This window comes from Fukomys damarensis, unplaced genomic scaffold (genome assembly GCF_012274545.1).
Source record: "Fukomys damarensis isolate Sample0158 unplaced genomic scaffold, DMR_v1.0_HiC HiC_scaffold_17, whole genome shotgun sequence".
NCBI classification, from domain to species: domain Eukaryota; kingdom Metazoa; phylum Chordata; class Mammalia; order Rodentia; family Bathyergidae; genus Fukomys; species Fukomys damarensis.
The window spans coordinates 38,786,800-38,795,086 of NW_022900929.1; the positions used below are offsets into that span (position 1 = coordinate 38,786,800).

Consider the following 8,287-nt stretch of genomic DNA (forward strand, 5'->3'; position numbering starts at 1 on the left):
GCACCCCGGAGCCCAGTCCCCGCCCGGGCGAGCCCCGCGCTAGCACCGCCCCGAGATTGAGTTTGTCAGCGATCGTAAAATGGGGATTGATTATTTCAGCCACCGTTGATTAGGGAAGAATGCTTACTGCAGCAGCGGGGGAAAGGTTAAGAGGAAATTGACCTTCTTCCTAGGTGACATAAAGTCATTAGGTAAATGAGATATTCACACAGGAGCTTTAAAAGGTCAGGCTCGATTTTATTTGTAGCCTGGAGAGTCGACCTGGAGCCGCGGCTCACGGCTGGGACCTGCGCTCTGCTGGACCCGAGAACCGACCCCAAGGCAGGGCGGGCGCCTCTTCCCCTCCGGGGGGGTCCTGTCATCCCCGGGAAAGCGCCCTGCTCGCGGGGGTCCCGAGACCCCGACTTCGCACCTGTGCACCCCACCCCTCGCTGGGGACCGCGCTCAAGCGGACGGTGACAGCCTACGCCCCGCCGTAGCCCCAGTCTCAGAGCGAAAGTGTTGTTTTTCTTTTCTTTTTTTAAGGAGAGAGTGAAAGAGATATTTATGCACATATTTATCCCTTTAATTATAGGAATTAATCCTCTTACTTATGACTAAAAGGTAACGTCCAAGGACTCCCTTTTGATGTGGAAAAGCCCCATTTGTGACTCACATTCAGACTGATTAAGGAATAATTGTTGTTAAACGCTTTACAAGAGGAAAGTGTTTAATTGAGGGGCATTCGTAATTTTACGGTTTAGCACAAAATTAAACGTAATTAAAAACTCAGAAATTCCGACTGATTTTCCAATTATTTTTATTGTTTGAGCTAATTGTTACACAAGGGTATCACTTCTCCCTAAAGGAATTAAAAAAAAAAAAAAAAAAAGCAACCATACCTTTTCCAAACGGTCCTAGAGAGGAGCCTAGGAGCTTCCTCAGGTGCCTCAGGAGGGGGGACCCTCCCGTCCCAGTCCAGCCCGCCAGCGGCCAGGCCGGCACCCCTCCCTCCCCAAGGTAATTAAATGTGGCTACCACTGTCCCCTCTCTCGGGGTCCCGCAACACCTTGGGATGTGATAAAGCGATGGCAGGTCTTTTCTGCAGATCATTACAGCAGGACCGGAAGTATCCGGAGAAGGCTGACGAATTTCTTGAAGTACCACTTGTCATATACGGTGGAGAGATTTTAAAAAAAAATACCCTAAGTAAACAGCTCTTATGGGGCAATCCCTCGATGCCTCTGCCTTCGTGTGTTCGGCACGAGGGAGGTAACATCAACCGGGAAGATGTTTATAAACGCACACTCGAAGACATACAGATGGGAGCCACAAACTTTTGTTTGCTTTGCTTTTTTTTTTGGAGGCAAGGATGAGTATGCAAAGAAGTCTCAGATTCTGGATTTTTGTTGTTGTTGTTACTGCTACATTGAGGGCATAAAGCCAAGCTATCTTTGTGCATTCGCTTCTTTTAATAGCCAAATAGACTTATATAGATACATTAAAAGGTTTATGAAAAGTGCTTCAGTGTTATAGAAACAAAAACACATCCTTACAGCAAGTCCAGAAGTGATCCTGTCTTTCCTATCAGACTGGAGGGGACCCTGGAAAAAAAATAAAAAGCATAAAATTAGGCATAATGTGACTTTATAAATTTCAGTTAGTCTAGAAGAAGGATACATACAGATTGAGACAATGTTTGTGTTTCAGTAATTCTTTAATTTCTCTGGGAATTTTAGGACAGAGACTTCAGTGATTCAAGCTTTCTATCCACCTTTCCAATCCACACCCCATAAAATAAATGACTGCCTCTGATCTACCCTGCCAGGTGAAAATGGGTAGAATTAAAACTGTCAATTCTTTTGATTGAGTTCAAAAGCTTTCAAAGGTAAAATGTACTAATCATTTATATGTATCATTTCTTTTTCTGCCATCACAGTTATTAAGTAAAAAGAAAGAAAAAAGTACTTGTATTTCCAAATTTGTTTTCCTTGGAAGACTTCAATCTTCTAGTTAATTTGATCATGGACTTTGATGCCTGTGAAAATGTCTGCCTGGTGGACTCCCGGGTTTATCCCAGAGGGGCCAGGAAGGTACAGTGAAATCTGTTTTTCTGCCCAAATAGTATATTTTGGAGCAAGGATGTGGGTATTTAAATCTGACGTTTTACAACTGCTTCAATACCATTTTGGGGAAGAGGTTAGGATAGGCAGAGTTGGGCAGAAAGGAGGAAGCATCTCTTTGAAAGTTAGAAATGGTGAAAAAGACATGTAATCTATCATGGAAAATTGAGTAAAAGAGGCAGTGCACAGTTTAGCTTAGGCACAGACTGCTGAATCCTTTGAAGGAATTCACACGGATTTTCCAGAGATAGCGGGAATCCTAGGGTGGGCATTTTATGTAAATGAGCAAATTCGAAATGTAGTACAAATCCGGTATAGTAAAACTGACAGTTCTGACAGTATTGACAACATAAATATATGTTTGAACACTGCACTTTCAGACACTTAACCGATGAAGCAATAAAAAAAATTTCGACTACAATATTTCAAATAATCGACTTTGATGTTTTGATACATCATTTTTATACTCTGAATCGATCTATCACTCTGGAGCTGGTCAATTTTAAGTAAAAATGGGCTGCAATTATTTGCACCTTGACTAATGATGACCTAATAATAGTCCTCGATTAATTACACCCCAACTGTGTTTGCTTCTCTCAGCAATAGGGGTGAGGGGCGATTCTTGGGCCCGAAAGCCTATGAAAGTGTCACCCTGTCCCCCTGCTTTCCATCTTCATGAGGGGTCAGATTTCAGATTTGGGCATAGATCTTTGTGTGGTTGATCTCAGATCCCTTGGGCCAAGTTCCTCTCACCTACTAGGTCTGAACTGGGGGTATGGCCTTCATTTTTATTTTGCAAAAGCAAAACTAAAAATTTTCGAAAACACATTTGTAACACTCCCTCTGGTCACATGTCCTCCCAAGGCTTTCAAGAATCAGATAGAAGGGGCTTGCTTAAAGGGCTGTGTGGTGTGCATGTGTGCATGCTGGCTTGTGAGACAGAATATGAATGAATCTTAGCTCAATTCTCACCTACAGTACCCAGTTTGTAGTCACATCTCTCTTTTAGCCTGTATCCCCTCTGACCTCCCCACACATCGCTGTGTTTACTGTCACTGAAAAAAAAAAAAAGCCCCAAATCAGAAAGAGGTCATAACAATTGCATGATAATGGATGAGGAAGGAGGGAGGCTGCTGGAGGTACTGTATCCCCAGCCACCGTGGTCTCTGGCTCTTTGCCCTGTGAGTTTTCCAGGGAGCCTGTCTACTCCCACTTTTCTTTACCCCTCCTCTCCAAATGTGCTGTCATAGGGAAATGGGCACAGGGGATAAAACTGATTACTTCAAGAAAGAAAGAAAGAAAAAAAAAAATAGCCTGACAGGCCCAGTCTGCAGGTTTGAGCAGTGTGAGTGGAGCGGTCACGAGAGGCCACGGACGATCGCTCATATCCCACTCCAACTCTGTCCAGCGCCCTGGCACCGCGCAGCTCCCAGCCCTGGAAACCCAGACCTCTCCTAGGCGGGCACTGAGCCTTGGCCTTCAGACCTAAAACTTAACTGGGCTCCAACAGCCCGGGATTCCAGTGTCTGATTTCCTTCCTGCAAACTTCACAAATGCACTTTTAAGTTTCTCCAAGCCACCCCCAGCGGAGAAGCGGGAGCTTCAGCAACGAGATCGGCTACGCCAAAGTTGCCCGTCCAGTGTCCTGGATGTGTGTGACCCGCGCTGGCAGGGTCCCTGCGTCAGAGCATCCTGCGACGAAGAGGGCAAAAGCCTTTGGGACGGGCCTTCCCTAGCTGTCTGCTTGGGAAGCGGGGGCAGGAACCAGTAGAAGGGTAGAGAGAGGAGGGAAGGGGGGCGGATAGCAGAAAGAGCGGAAGAGAGGAGAGGAGAGAGTGCGCAGGATGGAGACCAGAACCAGTGCGCGGAGCATTTGGAGCCCCGCCAGATAGCGCTAGAGGGCTACTTATGGAAACCCTTCCCTACGCGAGATGGTGAACGTGCTAAAACTGGGGGAAATTAAGACAGGGCAAAAGGAAAGAAAATACAATGAACCCGTTCCATCCCATTTGTTAAGTAAAGTGTAGGGTTAAGGAAAGTGTAAGGTGTAGGGTTATTTATTGTCAATTGCGTTGAGAAAAATCCATAGCAGCCTAAGTGGGGAAGGCCAATTAAAAAAGACTAAAAAACTAAAAATAAAACAATAACAAAACAAAATCCAAAACAAAAACCAAGCAAAGAAAATACTGAGTGTTTTCCCCTGTTGATCTCAGCTAGGAAGAAAAAGAACGAAGCTAACAGGTAAAGAAATGCGGGGAATTCCCTTTAGCCCAACTTTCAGAGCTGCTAGTTACACTGCTGGGAAGGTCAAGAACAGTTCACAAGGATGAGCCCAGGTTTACAGGTTTACGGAAAAGAGAAGTTTTGAAAGTAATAGATGGCTCCAAGGGGTGGAGGGGCAGTGGGGAGACAAACTCGTTATTGGAAATGCCAAATAAAATATATATCAAAAATTCCAACTGTCAACCAGCAGGTCTGAGGAAGAAGACAGCCCCTGAGCCTTTGTCCCAGCAACGCTGGGCTCAGGGCTATTTTGCAGGACTGCAATTAAAGTCCTTGAAGAACAATTTAGAAATGCTCTGGTAAGCTTTGAGGAAAGAGCTAGGATGCAAACATTCACCCTGTCCTTTAGGACTCAAAGAAAAGTTGAGTGGATGGGGAAAAAAAATCTAGGAACTAAAGATAAGTCCAGAGAAAGGAAGAGATTTTAAAAATACATTTTAAAATGTCTTTTACTTGCACAGTTCAGTTATGCAAAGGAGAAAAAAAAACTTCTTTCATGTGATAGTTTACTTTTAAGTACTGATTTGGTTTTATACTTAAATCTGTGCAATGTCACACATCTAGCTTCTTAGTTTAACACTGCAATTTCCTTTTACCTGAAGGAATCTTTGCAAAAATCAAAGGAATAATTCATATCTTTCTTTCAAACCAATAAATAGAACCTCCTTAAATAAAAACCTTACTGGCTTGGGGGGAAAATCTGCTTAGTACAAAATATTCCAAATCAAAACATTAACTAAAGTTACAAACAAGATTAAGGTTGGGTTTACTTGTTCCTCTAGCAAGGCATCAATTGTTCTAACTGTTGTAAGAAGACAAAAAGGATTTAAACTCGGTGATTTTAATACACAGATTAGCACTTTCGGACCTTACTCTTCTGAGGAATTTGGAGTTATCTGTGTGAAGGATCTACAACTTGGGCGGGGGGATAAAAAGAAACACAGGATTCTTGTGGAGCCTGAGTAAATGCACCTCAAATAAAGTCTGAGCTTATAAATGTTTCTTTCAAATGAATAAAGCCAGTGCCCTTTAAGTTAAGAAACTACAGAGGGATTAAATTATACTTTTAAAATCCTAAATGTTACCTATAATAACATTAAATGTGAGGTCAAAAAAAAGGAAAAATAAAAAAGAAGCAGTTTTCAGAAGTCTTGGGGATGCTTCAATATGAGATGATTAAAACCAGACTTAAATCCGAGAGGCCCAATTCCTTCTCCCGTCCACTTCCACCTCCTTGGTCCTCTCCCTTTCACCTCTTTTAATGCAGTGCCCCCACCCGCTACTCCAAATCTAAGTAGCTGATTTGGGATTCTGAAGAAATAGGTTTCACCATCCATATTTGTTCTGGGGCACTTGTAAAATGCGATTTGTAGAGGGTCTTTAGCCTTCTGATTGTCTTTGAATTGTTTTTACTGAAACAGATCTTTTGCAGTTAATGAGTCCCCACGCAGCTGGACAGCTCCTCTTGGACACTGAGAACTCTAACCCCAAAATGACCCCAATTTGACACCGCAAGATGAAATTTTACCGCCTGTTAAAACCATTTCCAGCCTGGGCAGAAGGAGCTGACTGTCGCAGGAGGTCTGACCCCCATCTCTTGCCTGTCTCTAGGGCCTGCCCCACCCACTTTCTCATCACCCCAAAGGTGGGCAAAGCAGAGGAGCCTGGAAGCCTGGCTGGCAGGACTGTGGCAGAGAATGGGGGAAGAAATCAGAAAGAATGGTTACCCCATTACTGTGGAATGGTTTCTATAGGACTGAAAACTGGAGGTGGGGAGCCAAGAGAATTCTTAAGCAGTAGAGGAGCCTTCCTCAGGTATATTAATAAAACACCTGCAAGTCACTGATTATAAGGAAGAATAGTCCTTGGAAATCATCAGATAGATCCTGAGCAGATTCCCAGAATCAACTCCAGCTTGATCTTGTGTGTTATCCACTACAGTGGGATTGCTATTTTAAACTAGCATTTTCATAATCGACAAGGTAAGTGAAATATTTTTAGTTGAAAAAATTTGCGGCCTCCCTTTAAGCAACTGCTAAATTTGAAAACCACACAGATGCTCTCCAGCAGAGATGTACTTTTAAGATTCACACTCCTTAAATGAAAGTTTTTAGAGGCAAAGACATTTTTTTCTTCGATTCAATCTTAAAATGTCATCTCTCTCCTTCCTACACCTGACCAGATTCTCCCATTGTTTAAAGTACTCAATAAAATACAAAAAAAAAAAAATTACAGAATGCTAGCAAAAAATAAAAGAAGTAGGGGAGTTCAGATTAAAATTCCTTTTGCATTGCTCAACAATGGTTTACTTTTCTTCCTTTATAAAACCTGAGATTACTGCAAATAAACTGTTACTGCACTCAATTATTTGAAAATATAGAAATCATCAATCTGAATGGTTCTTAGTTGCACTGTAAGAAAAGAAACATTTTTTAAAATGCTGGTGAAGTTTTTCTAAATCAAAGCTATAGGGATGCATTGCTAACCCTTGCCAATATTACTATATAAAAAAGAAACTGGTAAAAGATCACGGTAAAAAAAAAAAGTCCCATATTTAGACTCTGCAATGCAGAGGTTCGAGTTAAAGGAGATCTTTACAAAAAGAAGGGTTTATCAGGGAAACAGAGGAGTTTAAAAAAGTAAAAGCAACTGGCTTTTACTTTAACAAGACATTTAAAACAACAATCATCACATCGGCAGTAGTAATTACCCAATATTGAATTTAAGGACAGCTGGAGGAGTAAATCTGAAAGACTGAGTATAAACTTCTCAGCCCGAGACGTGAGACGCGAACGGGGACCCACCAACATCTACGCATCTCGAAAGTGGAAGACTCTCCCCAGCGCCGGGAGACCAGCTTGGGCACGCTGCTCTCCCTCCTCTCTCCTTCATCTGCACCGCCGAAGCTAAACTGAGCTCCTGTAATTGCCGCTTGAAATAAAATTCTGGAGACCAACTCTTTTGGAGTCTTCTTTTTTACTCACCTTTTTAAAATATGTCGACCAGCAAGCAACTCGGCATCACACGAGAAGAATATTTTTAATCTTGGAGTTCTTCTAGGGGGAAGAAAAGAAAGAAAAGAAAAAAGAGGAGGTGGAGGAAGGGCCCCCACCCAAACCTTCAGGTTTTATACCCGTCGGATCTCGAAGGCTTGAAGCCAGGCAAAAAGTCGGAAAATCTAGGCTAGACTCTTCTCAGAAGCTGCCATTGCCTGCGTTCCCAGCTTAGGGTACCGGGGCAAAAATCACTGGGACCGAAGCAGCCCCATCCCAGGTGCCTCACGATCCGCGCCTCTGCCAGCCCCTCCGCACTTTCTTTATATGTGAGGGCCGATTTCCCGCAGACATCATTGTTATGATGGCTCATTTAATCAAACTGTTTAATTGCTCTGGTAATCACTATCATCATCACAGGTGCTCCATCATTCATCATTTTTGGAGGGCTTTATTGACCTCCGGAGCTCATTCCCTAGCCCCATTAAATACAGGCCAAATTTCTCCGACTCTGCTTGGAGTCTCTGCAGGTTTCTATCTTAGCCTAGTTGGTGTTGCCCGAAAGAGCTTACGGTGTAGCAAAGATGGAAAGGGGGCCAAAAAGAGCCCTCCCACCTATCCCAACTCTCTGTCTCTCTGTCTGTCTGTCTGTCTGTCTCTCTCTCTCTCTCTCTCTCTCTCCTACACACACACACACACTGCACTTTCCCCTTCCTAACCACTCCCATCCACCCCCGCCCCCTCACGAAAGTCGGGCAGGAGCCGCGCGCGTGGACCAGACACTACTTTGTATTTTCCAGAAGGGGTTCAGAGTTGGGGAGAGAGGCGGCTGTTGAAGAACTGCCTGATCTCGGTTATCTGGGCCGGCAACCGCGCCCGAGAGCCAGGGCTAGAAGTTGGGGCCCGCGC

The 8,287-nt window shown here is 43.6% G+C and overlaps 1 long non-coding RNA gene across 3 annotated transcripts in view; it reads right to left on the reverse strand.

The window, feature by feature from the left end:
• Nucleotides 1-842: 842 nt before the first annotated feature.
• LOC117286535 overlaps nucleotides 843-8,287 on the reverse strand; it is a 10,246-nt gene continuing 2,801 nt past the window's right edge. For 2 of the 3 annotated variants that reach the window (XR_004517711.1, XR_004517710.1), the window contains exons 2-3: nucleotides 7,370-7,441; nucleotides 843-1,583 (exon numbers count right to left, since the gene is read on the reverse strand). This is a non-coding gene — a long non-coding RNA (uncharacterized LOC117286535). The remainder of the gene's footprint in view (nucleotides 1,584-7,369; nucleotides 7,442-8,287) is intronic. The other variant, XR_004517709.1, reaches the window with a different exon arrangement.